This window comes from Microcaecilia unicolor, chromosome 2 (assembly GCF_901765095.1).
Source record: "Microcaecilia unicolor chromosome 2, aMicUni1.1, whole genome shotgun sequence".
Classification (NCBI taxonomy): Eukaryota; Metazoa; Chordata; class Amphibia; order Gymnophiona; family Siphonopidae; genus Microcaecilia; species Microcaecilia unicolor.
Window position 1 is genome coordinate 33,386,117 of NC_044032.1, and position 20,551 is coordinate 33,406,667.

Sequence of the window (20,551 nt, forward strand, 5' to 3'; positions counted from 1 at the left end):
AAATTATTATTCCGTTAATATGATTGCTATGATATTCTTATGCACCTATCTGTATCTTTATTCTGAAATTCTTATTCTATAATGTGTATATGTCGTTGTAACATTTTGTAAGCCACATTGAGCCTGCAAATAGGTGGGAAAATGTGGGATACAAGTGCAGCAAATAAATAAGTAAAAAGGGCAGGATTTGTTAAATGAAAAACAGTAAATTCTTTCCCAAAGACTAGGGAATTCCCTTCCTGAGGACACTGGAATTTACATATATTTTGTTAATGTTATTAATATACCACCTCTATGTAAATACCAATGGGGTCTTGTACTAATGATTAGCTCATGTTATCTGCTTCAGGGCTGATATTATACCTAAGGGCCCTGCTGCAGATGACATGTGCTAATCATTAGTAAAAGACCACCTTAGTTACCAGTGATGATTATTATAATTAACTGAAAAACTGTGATGCTTTCAGTCTCCAGTGCTGCAAATAAAATACACTCTTCTCCTCCTAAAAATACAAATACGTTTCCAAACTTTAGCAGAAATCTCAATGCCTTGAAATTTGAAATTGTCCTAGCTGCAGAAATGTTCTGAGAGCTCTTAATCAGTGGCATTCCTAGGCTGGCTGACACCCGGGGTGGATCGTCGATGCGCCCCCCCCCCCAGGTGCAGCACACCCTCCACGGTGAAATTACACCCCCCTCCCTGGGTGCAGCGTGACCCTTCCTGGCAAAATTACACCCCCCCCAAGTTCATTTTTACCTGCTGGGGGGGTGCCGCGCGCCTGTCGGCTCCGAGTCCGCTCGTTCCCTGCTGCTCCCTCTGCCCCAGAACAGGAAGTAACCTTTTCCACGCAGAGGGAGCAACAGGGAGGGAATGAGCGGACTCGGCCAACAGGCGCGTGGCACCCCCCCAGCGGCGTGCACCCGGGGCGGACCGCCCCCCCCCCCTTGGTACGCCACTGCTCTTAATTTTGTCATAATTTCTGTACAGCAGGGTTGCCCAACCTTGGTCTTTGAGGGCCACAATCCAGTTGGCTTTTCAGGATTACCCCAACGAATATGCATGAGATCTATTTGAATGCACTGCCTCCATTGTATGCTAATAAATCTCATACATATTTATAGGGGAAATCCTGAAAACCTGACCTTGCAAAGGCCTTGGGGTGATAAGTGTCTAAGAATCTCAAGATGGGAAAACAATGAGACTAGGCGGTGGCCATGGCCAGAAGGATGCTAGACTGCATTGGAGAGGGGTATAACCAGCAGAAGAATGGAGCTGTTGAGGCCCCACTTGCAGTATTGTGTTCAGTTTAGGAGGACACATCTTAGTATGGATGTAAAAAAGACTTGAAGTGGTCCAGAGAAAAGCAATGAAACAGGTTTGGGGTTTGCACCACAAGACATATGAGAACAACTACTACTACTATAAATCATTTCTGTATCACATACTTGATGACCTGATGATGTATACCCTAAAGGAAAGGAGAAATAGGGATGATATGATACAGACATTCAAACACTGGAAATGTATTATACAAATATACAAACAAACCTTTTCCAGAGATGGGAAGGTGTTAGAATTAGAGGACATGAATTGAGGTTGCCGGGGGGGGGGGGGGGGGGGGGGGGGATGAATCAGGAATAATAACAGGAAGTACTTTTTCATGGAGAGGGTGGGAGGTGATGGAGATTAAAATGGTAATGGAATTTAAAAAATGTGTGGGATAAGCACAAGTGAATCTTATATGGACAGAAGAATGGGACCAAACAAACTTAGCGCTGCTTAGATGGTAACACCAGTAATTGGGAAATAAAGCCAGGGCTAGGCAGACCTCTACAGTCTGTATGTGTCCTGATCACAGCTGGACAGATCTGGAAGGGCTGGACTGGGCTTTGATGGCATCTCCAGTAGCTGGAATATAAAGCCAATGCTGGGCAGACTTCTAAGGTCTGTGCCCTGAAAATGGCAAGGACAAATCAAGATCAAGTAGGCATATGCAATATTGCATCATACCATACTTATCTTGTTGGGCAGACTGGATGGGCCATTCAGGTCTTTATCTGTTCTCCTCTACTATGTTGTTATGTTATGCTGTATTATAATACAAATACAATACCTGCAGGGAGGGTAAACATTATTTTATTTTTGTTACATTTGTACCCCGCGCTTTCCCACTCATGGCAGGCTCAATGCGGCTTACATGGGGCAATGGAGGGTTAAGTGACTTGCCCAGAGTCACAAGGAGCTGCCTGTGCCTGAAGTAGGAATTGAATTCAGTTCCTCAGTTCCCCAGAACCAGAGTCCACCACCCTAACTACTAGGCCACTCCTCCACTGTTGCTACTATTTGAGATTCTACATGGAATGTTGCTATTCCACTAGCAACATTCCATGTAGAAGTCAGCCCTTGCAGATCACCAATGTGGCCGCGCAGGCTTCTGCTTCTGTGAGTCTGACGTCCTGCACATACGTGCAGGACGTCAGACTCACAGAAACAGAAGCCTGCGCAGCCTTCTATATGGAATGTTGCAAGTGGAATAGCAACATTCCATGTAGAATCTCCAGTAGTATCTATTTTATTTTTGTTACATTTGTACCCCGCACTTTCCCACTCATGGCAGGCTCAATGCGGCTTACATGGGGCAATGGAGGGTTAAGTGACTTGCCCAGAGTCACAAGGAGCTGCCTGTGCCTGAAGTGGGAATCAAACTCAGTTCCTCAGTTCCCCAGGACCAAAGTCCACCACCCTAACCACTCGGCCACTCCTCCACTCCATATGTAAAGGCTTTTTCCCCTCCAAAATATTAACCAGCTGATATTTAAAACTATTTAACAGGCCAGCAATAGCTCCTGGCCGGTTAAATAGCCTAAGGCCAGCTAAACGCTAACATTCAGTGCAAAATAACCGGCTGGCTCGGCTGAATATTACTACTTAGCGGCTAGCCCGGTCATCAGCTATGTTGCGCGATATAGCTGGTTAGTGAGTTTAGCGGCCAGATAGACCCGCATATACAGCAGGTCTATCTTTGGCCAATATAACTTAGCCAGTCAACCAATTGATATCGGCTTAACCAGTTATGTTTTAGCAGCCAAAGTAAAACTGGAAATTCAATGCCAGTTGCCTGATACGGTCCTAGCATTGAATTTCCAGGTTCGCTGCCAACCAAGGGAGTTAGCTGGGTTCCCTCGCATGGCCTCAATTTTGGCCCCTGATTGTTGAATTGCCTATCAGGAATTGCTGTGAGGATCCTCCTTGCATGCCCCTTCTTGTTCCAGTATATAAGAACATAAGTGAAGTCATGCTGAGTCAGAGAACTGTTCACAAGGGCAACATCCTGCCTGCAACAGTGCCCAGAACAGGTCCCAAGGCCTAGCTGATCTCAAAAATTATTGAGAAGAGGACCCTGCTTCTGGAGAACTGCTCACAGCAGGGTCTGTGTTGAACATTGCTATAGTTCTGCAAAAAACATTAAAAAAACACTGACTACTGTAAGCTAAAGTGATCCCAGCATCTCTATATCCCCTTGGATACTAAGCAAACTTGCAGTATTTATGGGCACACAAATGAAATTCCTGTCTATACCAAGAATCTGAATTGTCTCTCTAGCTAAGAAAGAATGATAATGAAACCAGGTGCAGGAGGAAAGAGAAAATTCTGATACTAGAAACTGCTTTCTGGCCCTGGCAGTTCACAGTGTGCTCATGAAGACTTAATTAGTTAAGTGGGTCCACTCACTGTTGGTTTTTCCAGATTCACTGATGAGGTGCAAGACCTGCAGGCTAGGGATGAACCATTGTGACACTTCCCTGGGCTTTAGTTTCATAAACTGCATCCTTAATCAGACTTTCAATGCTGCAGCTGCACACCGAGCTTTAAGGCCAAAGACAGGGGCTTTGGTAGAAGGAAGAAATTCTTTAAGTGGGAATGAAACAGTATTTCTCTTTACTTTTTATCTGTAGGATTAAATCAGATCTCCAAAACTTTACTAGAGTCACCTTTGCAACATCGTTATAGATGTTAACAGTTGGACCAATATTCAAAGTGATTTAAGTGGGCAGGAGCCTGTCCTGCCCTCTTAAATCACTTCCTGCTGCCTAAGAGGGGATATTTGGTGGCACTTAACTTGAGAGTGCCGCTGAATATGCCCACAGACCACCCAAACAAAAAGTGGGCAAGGCAAGGGTGGCACTGGGGCAGCACTGGGCAGGAGCCTGAGGTTATACAGGTGCCAGCAATATTCAGTGCTGGCACCTGCATACTTAAGTGGAATAATTTAGGAAAGCTAGAAAGCTGTCCTGAATAAGGCCACTTAGGTATGAAGGTGTCAGCACTGAATACTGCTGGCACCCGCATAACTTAAAAAAAACCCAGAGCCTCTTCCTGCACCCCAACAATGCCCCTTTTTTCTTTTTCCCCCAGTCCTCGCTAATAAGAGCCCCCCCTGAAATGTCCCATTCCCCCCAGCCATCCAGGTAGGCCTGCTCCAGCTCACCTGTATCCCTGGTGGTCCAGCAGTGGTCACTGGGAGCAGTCCCCTTGCTCCTGCCCCTTGCGGCACTTTTCCAAAATGGTTACCGTGAGCTGTTGTGAGAGGTCATGGCAACCAATTTGCATCAACACCACCAGGGGCAGGAGTGAGGTGGCTACACTTCTGCCTCCAACGACCAACGCTGGACCACCAAGGATACAGGTAGATCTGGGGGTGCTACCTAGATGGTTGGGGGGGGGGGGGCGGGGGTTCCTGCGGGTTTCAGTGTTAAGTGCCAGTGCCTGGCCATGGCCTGACACTGAATATCCGGGTATAATTTAGCTGGCAAAAATCAGCGTCTATAAAATGCTGACCACCACCAGCTGAATATCAAAGGGAGTGTATTCACAATTAAATATTAAATTCTTCTTTTGATAGAGGTTTCTGCATTTCTTTGGGTTCTCCATGCCTTTGAATCTCTTGACAGACAGGCCAATGTAATGAACTACATAATGCCAGTATAGAGGTTATTTCTGTTTTGGTACTGATTTTCTTTGAGCTTCAATGACTTCCTACACAGCAAAGATAAAATCACAAACCAGAAGTAACCCACTGCATTAAATTTAATGCAGTTAAAATGAAAGTGTACCCTAATGGGCTCATTAGCATGAACATGCATGCTAATGTGATGCATTTCAGTTATTTCATTTATTTATTTATAATGACCTATTTCAATGCAGGCATAATTAACTTTGATGCAGTAATGAAACCTCTGGCAAAGTATAATTTTAAATTCACATTGACTTTAATGGAAGTCAATGGAAAGTTCAAATAGCTGCACTGGATCTCCAAATTGATGACCTCTGGAGATTAATCTACAAGCTGGGAACCCAGAGGACTCAGGAAAAAATACTTCTTCATCTCTATAGAGACTTTCAGGTCTGGGGTACTCCTGGCTCAAGCATCCCTACCACAGGGTACCTTTGGTCCACATTCACCATACCAGGACAACCTTGGTCAGAGAACTCCAAACCAAAGCATCCTTGGTCAAGGGTAACTGAGTCGGAGTAACACTGACTCAAGACACCCGTAGTCCAGAAAACTGGCACAAGGATCAATGATACTTACTTGAACCAGGAAAGGATCCCATGGTATTCTAGCTTATTTATTTAGATTTTGCTCACACCTTTTTCAGTAGTAGCTCAAGGTGAGTTACATTCAGGTACTCTGGATATTTCTCTGTCCCAGGAGGGCTCACAATCTAAGTCTGTACCTGAGGCAATGGAGGGTTAAGTGACTTGCCCAAGATCACAAGGCAAAGCAGTGGGATTTGAACCGGCCACCTCTGGATTGCAAGACCGGTGCTCTAACCACTAGGCCACTCCTCCATTAGCAGCATTCCATGTAGAATCTCAAATAGTAGCAAAGGAATCTCAAATAGTAGTAACATTCCATGTTCCACTGCACTAACCACTAGGCTACTCCTCCACTACAGCAACATTCCATCTAGAATCTCAAATAGTAGCAACATTCCATGTAAAATCTCAGATAGTAGCAACAGAATCTCCAATAGTAGCAACATTCCATGTAGAATCTCAACTATTTATTTAGATTTTGCTCACACCTTTTTCAGTAGTAGCTCAAGGTGAGTTACATTCAGGTACTCTGGATATTCCTCTGTCCCAGGAGGGCTCAGAATCTAAGTTTGTACCTGAGGCAATGGAGGGTTAAGTGACTTGCCCAAGATCACAAGGAGCAGCAGTGGGATTTGAACCAGCCATCTCTGGATTGCAAGACCAGTACTCTAACCACTAGGCCACTCCTCCAACAGATAAATAATGTCAGTTTGTGCTACTGTAATTTACATCTACTGGTCTATTGCCATTTTGGAAAATCACTGTGGAATAAGAGGATGCTACAGGATGCTTCCCTGGGACCAGGTGAGTCTAACTGGTTCATAGAAGGTGCCACAGCTTGAAGGCAGTCTGACTCAGGAACGTTCAGTGCAAGGTGCCCAACAGAGGGTTACCCTGGTCTAGGATGCATGGATATTGGTGATATCAGGAAGGAGAAAGAGAGCATCACGTCCATTGTAATAGAACTGAAAATATTATTCTATTTCCCACGGGGTTAGCCTAAGAATTATATGAATTGATTTTGGATATCTAGGAGCATATGGGTGCGTGTTGTCTTTAAGCACAGGAAATAACTTTTGTTCACTGAAGTTGATAATATTCAGTTGGGAAGGTTTCTAAGTGACAAATCGTTTTACTTTCGTGAAAGAGTTTATTTTCTTTCCCTTATCAATTCAGTCTCTCACAGGTCAATTCAATAAGAAAAGAATACATGGTTTGGACAAGCTTCAGTCTAGACCCAAGCTGACCAGAGAAAAAGCACAGTGACCCTGGGGTGAGCGGTTCATTAAGGCTCAGAAAAATCCCCTGGAGCAGCTAGATGTGTCTGGGTTCTGCTGATTTTGCATATGATGCCAGAGCTGGGCAAGGTTTTTCAATTAATCATGCTCAGCCCGTACCTTGAACCTTTACTAATCTCATTCTCTTCAAGGACCTTGGAGACCTATTGACCAATAATGTCCATTTAAGCAGCAGCAGGGAGTGTCAGTAAGTATGTAAGGAGTGTGGTGAGAGGGGATTAGAAAGTATATTAAGTTACTGTGTGGAACACAGACATGCTATCTTTCTTCCCCTTCCCTGCCTTCGAGTTTATCTTGTAGGGCAGACTGGATGGACCATGCAGGTCTTTTTCTGCCGTCATTTACTATGTTACTATGTTCCTGTCACTTTGTGGTTGCACAAAAGAACATACAAGAAATCCTATTCGTAAGATGGAGCACGAAAAACTGAGGCCACTGTTATATAATTAATTTATAGAAAGGAAAAAAAGGAAAGATAGAGGTATGTGGAAGGTACATATGCAAAAACACTACCTTACAGGGCTAAATTTAAAACACTATCAATGATTTTCAAGGCCCTCAGACAAAATGGGCCAGACTTCCTAAAGAATAAGTTACCTCTCTGTATACCTTTCAGACTTCTAAGGCAGTGGCGTACGAAGGGGGGGGTGGGGGCGGTCCACCCCGGGTGCATGCCGCTGAAGGAGGGGGGGTGCCGCGGCACGCGCCTGTTGCCCTGTCTCCGAGTTTGTAATTCGCATGTGTTCACTGCTCCCTCTGAGTCTGCCCTGGAACAGGTTACTTCCTGTTCCGGGGCAGACTCAGAGGGAGCAGTGAACACATGCGAATTGCGAACTCGGGGACAGGGCAACAGGCGCGCGCCGCGGCACCCGGCGGGGGGGGGGGGTCATTTTGCCGGGGGGGGGGGGGGGGTCGCGCTGCACCCGGGGGGGGGGGCGCATCGGCGTTCCGCCCCGGGTGTCAGCTAGGGTCGGAACGCCAGTGTTCTAAGGTCCTCTTAAGGAGCATCATTAAGGTCCTCGTAAAAGAAAAACAAAATTACATGATACTAACCAATAGAGGCTGTCTGAAACTAGGGTTTTGTTTCAGCCAAATCCAAATCTACAGCCAAAATTTGTCACTTGTTTTTGCCAGAACTGAAGCTGAAACCAAAACCTTTGTGCACCCCTAGAAGAAGATGGATTTCCTCCAGGCTACCCACTCCCCCCCCCCCCTCCCGGGCAGAGAGCAGGTCCCCAAGGTTGCCCTCCAGCAGAGACTTGGTTGACCACCCCTAGACCCTCCCCTAGCCTACATTAAAAAGACTTGGGGCCAGATGCACTAAACTTAACGAGCCAGCAACGTGGTTTTTAAACTGGTTCTAGCCAGTTTAGCACGCAAGTAGTAAACTGTGACATGCACAAAAGGGTTCTCCGAGCCATTTTCCTGTCACGGTAGCAGCTAACGAAAACAGAATGCAAATGAGCTAATTACTATTATAATGTGAATGCGATGCGATGCACTATCGTTTCCAACACCATGCACTGTGGAAAACCTAATGGGAGGTCTGTACCTCTCGTTGGGGCTGCTGTGAGCGGGACCCATGCAGAGGAGGACGCCCATCGCAAAAATCGGAGGAAAAAAAACGTCCAAGTGCTCGTCAGGGACGTCCTTTCAAGTGCCTGACACTTGGACGTCCTTCACTCCAAAAAAAAAAAAAAAAAGGATGTCCTTGACGAACACTTGGACGTTTTTTTTCTTCAGATTTTGTGAGGGGCGTCCTTCTCTTGGACGTGTTTTTCTTACGTGCCCGAAATGACCACACCAGAGAGAATGAAGGATCGGGACGTGCAAGGACGTCCAAATCAAAACTATTTGGACGTCCCTTTCGATTATGCCCCTCCAGGTCTCTCTCAGCCAATCACAGCGCGTTTAGCTGTCACTGGTTAATAAATCACCTCTTTGGAGTTGCACACCATAAAATTCAGGCACACTTATTATAGAATAGTGCATTGGATAGGTCTGCACGTAACTCCTGACTGCCAATTAACTGCCTCTTAACACCATTGTTGGCATTAATTAAGCCAATTAGTTTGGGCACAGATCTGTAATCCGTGCTCAACTTTGAGTGATCTATAAAGAATACGGGGATATATTGCACAACCTGCTTTGACTTCCAGTTGTGATCCAGATTTATTTCAAACTTCTTATGCTTGTGTTCATTTCGGGGGGGGGGGGGGGGTAAACCGATTTATCTATTAAACAGGCTAGAGAGATATGCACATTGTAGATCTCTGTATCAAGTCATAGGGTCCCTTTACTACTTCTGTTGGAGAAGGAGATCTGAAGAGTACACATTGGGGTGAATTCTATAAATGGTGCCTAAAAGTCGGCACCAAAATAAATGCTTAATCAGTATTTTATAAGCCACACCTAAAGTTCAGCGCAGTTTATTGAATAACCTTTACGTGGAGAGGTTGTGTGCAAATTTAGGCATCACCATTCTCACCAATGAAAACATTGTATCAATGGAACAGTACTTGCCTGGTTCAGTTCCTATCTATCAGACAGGCAACAATCCATAATGTTTGGCGGCAACTCATCACCACCATGGACACTGGCCTGCAGGGTACCACAAGGATCGATACTGTCACCTAATCTGTTCAATATCTACCTCAAGCCACTAGCTGAGCTGATTCGGTCAATGGACACTCAGTTCTACATCTATGCAGATGATGTGCAGCTACTCATACCCATTGAACCTGACTTACCTACAGCCTTGAATAAACTGATTACTTGTCTAACATCAATTCAAGAATGGGCTAAACACAACAAACTGCCTGAACCCAAGTAAAAACAAGCTTCTCTGGGTCCCTAATACAAGTGGATACATACCTGACATCAAAATCCCTTTTGGTAAGTATGAACTCCCCCTCAAATCACAAGTCAGGAACCTTGGAATACAGTTAGATTCAACACTTACTCTGATTCCCCAAATCCAAGCAACCTTCAAGAGCTGCTTCTAATATTTGCGACAGCTACGCTGCCTCTCTCCTTACATCAAGAAAGTAAATCTTATCCCAGTTGTGCATGCCACGGCAATATCAAGACTGGATTACTGCAATGCACTATACAATGGTCTGACTACAAAGGGCCTGCACCAGCTCCAGTTGATTCAGAATGCAGCAGCAAGACTCATAGAAGGTTGCAAGTGACGTGACCAAATCACACCATTTTTGCAAAAACTTCATTGGCTACCAGTACAATACAGGGCTAAATTTAAAACTCTATGTCGGATCTTCAAGGCCCTGAAAGGAAATGGCCCCGAGTATCTGAAGAATAGGATGATCCTCCACACACCGCCAAGGACACTAAGGTCCTCCCAAGGCCTTTCATTAATTACACTCTCTCCTAAAGACATTACACAATGTATACCCACAAGCGAGCCTTCTCCGGAGTAGCCCCCACACTCTGGAATGCATTGCTTGAAAGGCTCCACTTAACACAAGACTATCTGTACTTCAGGAAGCAGGTGAAAGCTTGGTTCTTCAACCAAGCCTTTAATGGAAGAAGTAACTCACTTGTTAGTCTCACTCACACACACAAGGATTGACTCGGGCTGCACAGCGGGACATGTTTATCCACTCCTACCATAGCTGAGACGATATTTAATCATCTCTCTGACCTCATGTGCAACTTTCTTTAAATCAGTCACCTTACTTTCTAATTCTTCCTACTTTCTTACTCCTCTACTGTATATGTTACAACTTTGCCTTACCCTTCACTACCAATTATAATGTTCTATTACGTATTGTGTAGTCATTGGAAGTAGTATACCATGCCATACTTTGTATTGTTACTTGAATATTTTTACTGCTGTAATTGCCTATTGATCATGGTTGATATATTCTTTCTGTACACCGCCTTGAGTGAATTCCTTCAAAAAGGCGGTAAATAAATCCTAATACATAAATAAATAAATTGGTGCAAATGCCCATGCTAAAATTTATGTGTGGAGCATCAATATTCTATAATTACACACCTAACCCATAACCACACCCTTGATCTGCCCTGAAATACCCATGATCCTACCGTTTCCACGCTCACTTTTTGGGGGAGGGGCCCAACGATCCTTATTGTCTGGGGGCCCAGATCGCTGTCAGTTCTCCCCTGCTTGATATACTGCGCAAGGAGAACCCATCAGAGCAGTTCACATTAAATAACATAAAAAATCAATTAGAGACTAGACAGGAACTACAATAATGATAGGAGAGAGTCAAATAAGGAAAGTATAAAAGGAAATAGTTTAAATAATTATACAAGATTGCAGTCTCTCGGTCTGGGCATCAAAAGCAATGTGGAGCATATCAGGGTTAAAAACATCCTGAAAAAGGAAGGTCTTAAGTTTGAATGCCTGATGTTGGCCACATCTGCTACCTTTGCTAATTATTTTTGTATGCATTCTGTCCTGTTGTAAATGTTTTTACTGTTGGTTGTTCACTGCTTTGGATGCTTGTCCAGGGAAGTGATGCACAAAAATTGTGAACAAACAAATATGTGTGTGTGTGTATTCATATTCAGACTAGAGAGTTGCACGGGGACAGAAATCTTACCCATCCCCACCCGTCCCTGCTGGAATCTTACCCGTCCCCAGCTGTCCCCACTGGAATCTTACCCATCCCCACCCATCCCCGCAAAAATTTAACCCATCCCAACCCGTCCCCGCAAGAATTTAACCCATCCCCACCCATCCCCGTTATCAATTCATCATTAAATCAACGAGTGTGATATTATATAATTGATTATGGTCTTTCTTTCGTGTTTCTGGAACAAAGACCACAGAAGTCTATCTGGCCCTATCATTATGTTACAACTACTGGAATTGCCGATGAAGCCCACTCCAGTCTATTCGTCTTCTCGTTTGTGGGACACAGACCGTAAAAGTCTGTCCAGCACTGTCCTCATGTTCCAGCCACTGAAGTTGCTGTCTAAGCCCTTTCCAGCCCATCCTAAACCAGATTGACATGTATGAGACACAGACCATACAAGTCTGCCAGGTATCAGCCCTAGTTCATGACAGCCAGAATCGCCATCTAAGCGTCACTTGACACATCCACACACATGCAGCCATTTAAGGTTAGGTTTTATAATTAGAGATCCTCTGTGTTCATTCCATGCCTTTTTGAATTTCGTCATCATTTGTGACTTTACCACCTCCTTAATGGAAGACTTTCCACATTTATGCTGTTAGGAAGAAGAGTAAGAGGAGGAGACAGCACTCAAAGAACTTGGTATTCGGTAGATGAGAGGCTGGTGCAGGTGCAGCTTATACTTCCACGGGAATCCCGCTGACCTGCTTCCATCCCTGCGGGAACCCCGCAGGAACTGCCTCTGTTCCCGCGAGAACCCCGCAGAACTGCTTCCATCCCCGCGGGAACCCCGCAGGAACTACCTCCGTCCCTATGGGAATCCTGCGGGTTCCGCGGGATTCCCGCGAACCCCGTTCCCCTGCAGCTCTCTAATTCGGACCTCCTCTTTCCAATGACACTCTGTGGCAAGAGCTACACACTCTGACTCTTTCCCCGGGTTTTCCCATGGTGAATGTTTACAAATCATAAATGTAGGTGTTTATTTTCCAGCTAATTAGGAGTTATTTGAAAATACAAAATATCATCACTTGTCAGTGTGTTGTGCTGCACTGGTCTCATCACAGGAGTGCTTTTCAAGTGGAATCAAATACATACATACATTTCTGCGGCTGAGTTGTCAGCATGGAAAATGCTCAAAAACAGAGAAGAGAATTCACGAGCGGCAAGGGGAAAGGTAATAGAGTACTAGGAGAAATTGGGGAGCGGGGTGTCCGCTATTTATCCAAGAAATACCTATTTTACCTTTTTGTACTGAGGTTATTTTACCGGCATTTGGTGATTAAAACCTAAAATCAGAAGCCCCAGATATTATGAAAGTGCTAAACCCCTACGAGAAAAGTTACATTGGCTCACACTCAAAAAAATGCATCACGTTCAAAATATGTACCCTAGTTCATAAAATCATTCATGGCGATGCCCCAGCCTACATTTCAGACCTGATAGACTTACCACCCAGGAATGCTAGGAAATCATCTCGAACCTTCCTTAATCTTCATTTCCCCAATTGTAAAGGTCTAAAATACAAACTAATGCACGCATCAACTTTTTCCTATTTGAGCACACAATTCTGGAACGCACTGCCGCGCAACCTAAAAACGATCTCTGAACTGACCGACTTCCGCAAGCTACTGAAGACCCATCTCTTTGACAGGACATACCACAAAGGTCAACACATGTGAACTCTCCCACATGTAACCAAAACTGTTTTATTATGTTGACAAGTGCAAAGTGATGCATGTGGGTAAGAGGAACCCGAATTATAGCTACGTCTTGCAAGGTTCCGCGTTAGGAGTTACGGATCAAGAAAGGGATCTGGGTGTCGTCGTCGATGATACGCTGAAACCTTCTGCTCAGTGTGCTGCTGCGGCTAGGAAAGCGAATAGAATGTTGGGTGTTATTAGGAAGGGTATGGAGTCCAGGTGTGCGGATGTTATAATGCCGTTGTATCGCTCCATGGTGCGACCGCACCTGGAGTATTGTGTTCAGTACTGGTCTCCGTATCTCAAAAAAGATATAGTAGAATTGGAAAAGGTACAGCGAAGGGCGACGAAAATGATAGTGGGGATGGGACGACTTTCCTATGAAGAGAGGCTGAGAAGGCTAGGGCTTTTCAGCTTGGAGAAGAGACGGCTGAGGGGAGATATGATAGAAGTGTATAAAATAATGAGTGGAATGGATGAGGGTGGATGTGAAGCGACTGTTCACGCTATCCAAAAATACTAGGACTAGAGGGCATGAGTTGAAGCTACAGTGTGGTAAATTTAAAACGAATCGGAGAAAATTTTTCTTCACCCAACGTGTAATTAGACTCTGGAATTCGTTGCCGGAGAACGTGGTACGGGCGGTTAGCTTGACGGAGTTTAAAAAGGGGTTAGATAGATTCCTAAAGGACAAGTCCATAGACCGCTATTAAATGGACTTGGAAAAATTCCGCATTTTTAGGTATAACTTGTCTGGAATGTTTTTACGTTTGGGGAGCGTGCCAGGTGCCCTTGACCTGGATTGGCCACTGTCGGTGACAGGATGCTGGGCTAGATGGACCTTTGGTCTTTCCCAGTATGGCACTACTTATGTACTTATGTACTTATGTTCTCTTGCTATATTACTATTATGTTTATAATGTTTTCTTGTTATATTGCTTTCTTGTTTTTCATTATCATGTAACCAAAATCCTTCTGTAATACTAAATGTCTACTTCCTCTTATTTCCACTATGCATGATTGTAAGCCACATTGAGCCTGCAAAGAGGTGGGAAAATGTGGGATACAAATGCAACAAATAAATAAAATAAATAAATATAATGTAATGCAACACGAATGCCCCACCTAATTGCAGAGTATTTGCTATCTCCTGTCACAAAATCTGCATTAAAGCCGTATATTTTTCCAATTTTTCCGGGGTAGAGGTGGGCACCTGGGATGAACCTTTTTTTTTTGTAGTGCCAATGCAACCAAGATCAATGGCACAAGGAGTTTGTTTTTAAGACTCTTGCAGCGCTTGGCATTCTGAAGTGCTGCTGTTCTCCCGATTGCAAAAGGAAGCTTTGAGCATCGGAAAGGATATTAAGTCAGCACTGTATGGCCTGCTCTTCCAGATGTGCTGCATCCCATTAAGGGAGGATGCCTCTGCCTGAATCCCCATGGCCGTGGTGTTGTAAATAGAGCACAAACCTGAGATCCTCTGGGGATACCCATTATAAAAGTGTTGATTGTCTAAGGAATAACACCTGCCACAGGGTTTGCAGTTCGACATCTTTTCATCAGGAGCGAACACCCTAGCTTTGTTTTTCTCCGGTGTCTTAAACAAACAAGGAAAAAAAACCCCAGAAGACTTGGCTACTTATAACATAGTAACATAGTAGATGACGGCAGAAAAAGACCTGCACAGTCTATCCAGTCTGCCCAACAAGATAAACTCATATGTGTATACCTTACCTTGATTTGTACCTGACTTTTTCAGGGCACAGACCGTACAAGTCTGCCCAGCAGTATTTCCTGCCTCCCAACCACCAGTCCCACCTCCCATCACTGGCTCTGGCACAGACCGTACAAGTCTGCCCAGCAGTATTTCCCACCTCCCAACCACCAGTCCCGCCTCCCATCACTGGCTCTGGCACAGACCGTACAAGTCTGCCCACCAGTATTTCCCGCCTCCCAACCACCAGTCCCGCCTCCCATCACTGGCTCTGGCACAGACCGTACAAGTCTGCCCAGCAGTATTTCCCGCCTCCCAACCACCAGTCCCGCCTCCCATCACCGGCTCTGGCACAGACCGTATAAGTCTATCCTCCACTGTCCTCGCCTCCCAACCACCAACCTCTCTTCCCCCACCTGCTCCGCCACCCAATTTCGGCTAAGCTGCTGAGGATCCAATCCTCAGCATATATTTTTATGCTGTTTGTGAGGCTCCACTTTACGTATCTTTTCCGGGGTATCTCTTAGATTTTTCAAATGTTGTTGCATCTCTCCTCCGTGCGCATTCTAGCTGCTTCTGACCGAGGATCAAAGGTGAGAAGAGAGGTCGACTTTGCTTATATGCCGGGTATAGAAAGAGAATGAAGCAAGACAGCTTCTAGATGCTGGTGGAGTTCATCAGAAAAATAGCAATGTTTTGAAAAATAATTGAAAGAATGGCTGTGGCCTATAATAAGAATTGTTCTTTTATCCCAGGAAAGGGACCTTGGGATGATAGGGTCTGAGGATCTCAAAACAATGTGACAAGGAAGTGATCAACGTCAGAAGACAGTACAGAGGTTCATAACAGGGGCGTAGCTAGGTGGGGCCACGGGGGCATGGCCCCCCGCAGATTAAGCCCTGGCCCCCCTGCTTTCACCCCCCTCCGCCGTCGACCCTCCCCTGCCACATTCGACACCCCCCAACCGCCACCGCCGTCATCAGGTACCTTTGCTGGCGGGGTCCCCAACCCCCTCCCGCTGAAGTCCTCTTCAGTGCCAGACTCCAGTGTGTTGTTGTTCTTGATTCTGTTTCTGTGAGTCCTGATGTCAGGACTCACAGAAACAGAATCCAGATCAGCGAACGTGATGGACTCGGAGACCGGCGCTGAAGGGGACTTCGGCTGGCACGGATTGGGGAACCCCACCAGCAAAAGTACCTGGCGGTGGCGGGAGAAGGGTGGGTAAAAAGTGGCGGGGGGGGGGGGGGTTTGCGGCGCCCAGAGGGAATAAAATGTGCCCCCTCAGCTCGGGCTCTGGACCCCCTCCCGCCGAAGTCTGGCTACGCCCCTGGTTCATAACCAGCAGAAAGGAGGAAATGATAATGCCATGGGTGAGACCGCACTTGGGGCCCCGTTTACAAAGGTATGCTAGCCTTTTTAGTGTGCACTGATTGTATAGATGCCCACAATATCCCTACGGGCATCTACACGGTTAACACACATTAAAAACAATAGCGTGCCTTTGTAAACAGGGCCCTTGGTGTACAGTTTTGGGGGTTGTATCAAGGACATAAAGAGATTCTAAGTGGTTCAGAGGAAAGTGATCAAAATAGTATGGGGTCTCCACTGGAAGATGCATGAGAAAAACAAGACATGAGTTTGTATATCCTCCAGGAGAAGAAGGACAGAGGAGATAATTTACAGTTTATTAAAATTTGCTATACCTCTTGGCTTAAAAAATGAATGCAGCCGTGAACAATACAAAATTCAGAAATACAAGGAAAGAAGGATAGTACACTCAAACAAGATCATGACGCTAAGTTTAATAAAATCATAACTAAACAAATGAAAATAAGAGGTACCTTGGTCCCTGTATCACAAAACATCTGGAGTAGACAGTGCAAATGCTACAGCAAAAGAATGTGCCTTAATAACCTCTTAAACCACTTAAGTGATCCTTCTATCCTCACTTCTGAGGGAAGAGCATTCCACAGGGCAGGGGCCAAGTTTAGAAAAGGCACCCACCCTCAAGGATGCCCAATGGGCCCTAAACAAAAAGGGGACAACCAACCTACAATTGGCCCCAAATCTTTAAATACTAGAAAAATAAGAGGGATCAAACTTTATCTAAACATGGGGGAGAATATAGAACTAGAGGGCATGAAATGAAGCTGCAAAAACTTAAAACCAACATTTTTTTTTTTTTTACAGAGCGAGCATAGAGGGGAGTAAGCTGCATGGAGTCACAAGTGGAATACTGGCCACTTTTCTAGGCAAACTGAATGGACCTTGGGGGCCCTTTTCTGCCATCATTTACTGTGTTACTATATAATTGTAATGTTCTGAACATAATGACAGAGAACGTGATAAAAGCAGTTAGCGTAGCAGGGTTTAAAAAACATAATGGCAGTGAATGTGGTAAAAGCAGTTAGCTTAGTAGGATTTAAAAAAGGTTTGGCTAATTTCCTAAAAGTCCATAAGCCATCGGACTTGGGATATTCTAGAATAAGCAGCATAAAATATGTTTTACTGTTCTGGGATCTTGCCAGCTACTTGTGACCTGGATTGGCCACTTTTGGAAACAGGATGCTGGGCTTGACGGACCTTCAGTTTGTCCCAGCATGGCAATGCTTAAATTCTTATGTTAAGCATTCTTTTTGAAAGCAGTAATTCTAAAGATTCTACAGTTCTCGGATTTACATTATGGAATATTCCAGCAACGGAGAAGTTAATCTGTCTAAAAAATCTATAAAAGACTGATTTGAGCTTTATCTGCTTTTATGGATGTCATTCACTCATTCCCTACTAACTGGGTAATTGCTGCTATAATCCCTGGAAGCAAATTACAAGTTCTTGAATATCATTTTTTTAAAAAAATGTTATCTCTTCACCTTGGATCTAGGTTACCTTGAAAAGGAAAATCACGCTGGCCGGTGGCACAGAATCTGGTGCAATGATAGCCTTTTCTAAAACCAATGTACCAGGTGGGAGCCAACTGTGGCTTTTGCCTTCCCCTCTGGCTGCAACAGGGAAAAGAAAACAAGTTCAAAAGCATTCCAGGTCAGCGACAAAAGGTTCCACCTTGCAGGAATTTACCATTGGTGTCGAAAAGCATCAGTCATTGACACGTGGGAGAACTAGGTTCCATATTATGAGTCACCAACCAGGAAAAGGATCTAGGTGTCGTCACTGATGATACTTTGAAACCCTCTGTTCAGTGTGTGGTGGTGGCTAAGAAAGGAAATAGAATGTTAGGTATTATTAGGAAAGGAATGGAAAACAAAAATGAGGACCTGATGGTATTCATCCCAGAGTATTAATAGAACTAAAAAATGAACTTGCGGAGCTACTGTTAGAAATATGCAATCTGTCCCTAAAATCGAGTGTAGTACCGGAAGACTGGAGGGTAGCCAATGTTACTCCGATTTTTAAGAAGGGTTCCAGAGGAGATCCGGGAAATTATAGACCGGTGAGTCTGACGTCGGTGCCGGGCAAGATGGTGGAGGCTATTATTAAGAATAAAATTGCAGAGCATATACAAAAACATGGACTGATGAGACAAAGTCAGCACGGATTTAGTGAAGGGAAGTCTTGCCTCACCAATCTAATGCATTTTTTTGAGGGGGTAAGCAAACATGTGGACAATGGGGAGCCGGTTGATATTGTATATCTGGATTTTCAGAAGGCGTTTGACAAAGTGCCGCACGAAAGACTCCTGAAGAAATTGCAGAGTCAAGGAATCGGAGGTAGGGTATTATTATGGATTAAGAACTGGTTGAAAGATAGGAAGCAGAGAGTAGGATTGCGTGGCCAGTATTCTCAGTGGAGGACGGTAGTTAGTGGGGTCCCGCAGGGGTCTGTGCTGGGTCCGTTGCTTTTTAATGTATTTATAAATGACCTAGAGATGGGAATAACTAGTGAGGTAATTAAATTCACTGATGACACAAAATTATTCAGGGTCGTCAAGTCGCAGGAGGAATGTGAACGATTACAGGAGGACCTTGCGAGACTGGGAGAATGGGCGTGCAAGTGGCAGATGAAGTTCAATGTTGACAAGTGCAAAGTGATGCATGTGGGTAAGAGGAACCCGAATTATAGCTACGTCTTGCAAGGTTCCGCGTTAGGAGTTACGGATCAAGAAAGGGATCTGGGTGTCGTCGTCGATGATACGCTGAAACCTTCTGCTCAGTGTGCTGCTGCGGCTAGGAAAGCGAATAGAATGGGTGTTATTAGGAAGGGTATGGAGTCCAGGTGTGCGGATGTTATAATGCCGTTGTATCGCTCCATGGTGCGACCGCACCTGGAGTATTGTGTTCAGTACTGGTCTCCGTATCTCAAAAAAGATATAGTAGAATTGGAAAAGGTACAGCGAAGGGCGACGAAAATGATAGTGGGGATGGGACGACTTTCCTATGAAGAGAGGCTGAGAAGGCTAGGGCTTTTCAGCTTGGAGAAGAGACGGCTGAGGGGAGATATGATAGAAGTGTATAAAATAATGAGTGGAATGGATCGGGTGGATGTGAAGCGACTGTTCACACTATCCAAAAATACTAGGACTAGAGGGCATGAGTTGAAGCTACAGTGTGGTAAATTTAAAACGAATCGGAGAAAATTTTTCTTCACCCAACGTGTAATTAGACTCTGGAATTCGTTGCCGGAGAACGTGGTACGGGCGGTTAGCTTGACGGAGTTTAAAAAGGGGTTAGATAGATTCCTAAAGGACAAGTCCATAGACCGCTATTAAATGGACTTGGAAAAATTCCGCATTTTTAGGTATAACTTGTCTGGAATGTTTTTACGTTTGGGGAGCGTGCCAGGTGCCCTTGACCTGGATTGGCCACTGTCGGTGACAGGATGCTGGGCTAGATGGACCTTTGGTCTTTCCCAGTATGGCACTACTTATGTACTTATGTACTTATGAGGACCTTATAATGCCTTTGTATTGCTCCATGGTGTGACCACACCTCAAATTCTGTGTGCAATTCTGGTCAACGCATCTCAAAAAAAGATATAGTAGAATCAGAAAAGGTGCAGAGAAGGGCGATGAAAATGATAAAGGGGATGGGGCGACTTCCCTATGAGGAAAGGTTAAAGCGGCTAGGGCTCTTCAGCTTGGAGAAAAGACAGCTGAGGTGGGATATGATAGAGGTCTATAAAATAACGAGTGGAATGGAATGGGTGAACGTGAATTACTTGCTTACTCTTTCCAAAAATTCAGTCGACAGAGTCCTCCTTTAAAAGTAGTGATTGAGCAGCGGCGAGGTCGAGAAGCAGAACAATTCATTATGGGCTTTACTCTAATTGATCAGTATAGCAATGTGTTAGTCTTGACTGTCATAGTAGTGTTTACTGGATGTTATAAACAAGTGAAGCAGGTGACTGTTAAGGAAGGTTAAAATGTGAATTTAAAAAAAAAAAATGAGTGTCTTTTGTTCAGAATTCATTAACCGTCATTAACAGCAAAAATAAAGTATATGTGTGTGTGTGTGTGTGGGGGGGGGGGGGGGGGGGTAATTTTCAAACTGTTTGTTTTGGGAGGAAAATCTATGGATATTTTTTTATCATCAGTATTTGCCCAAAATTTTAAAGAGAGCATCCTGCTTATTTTCCAAGAAGGCCGGCCGTCTTCC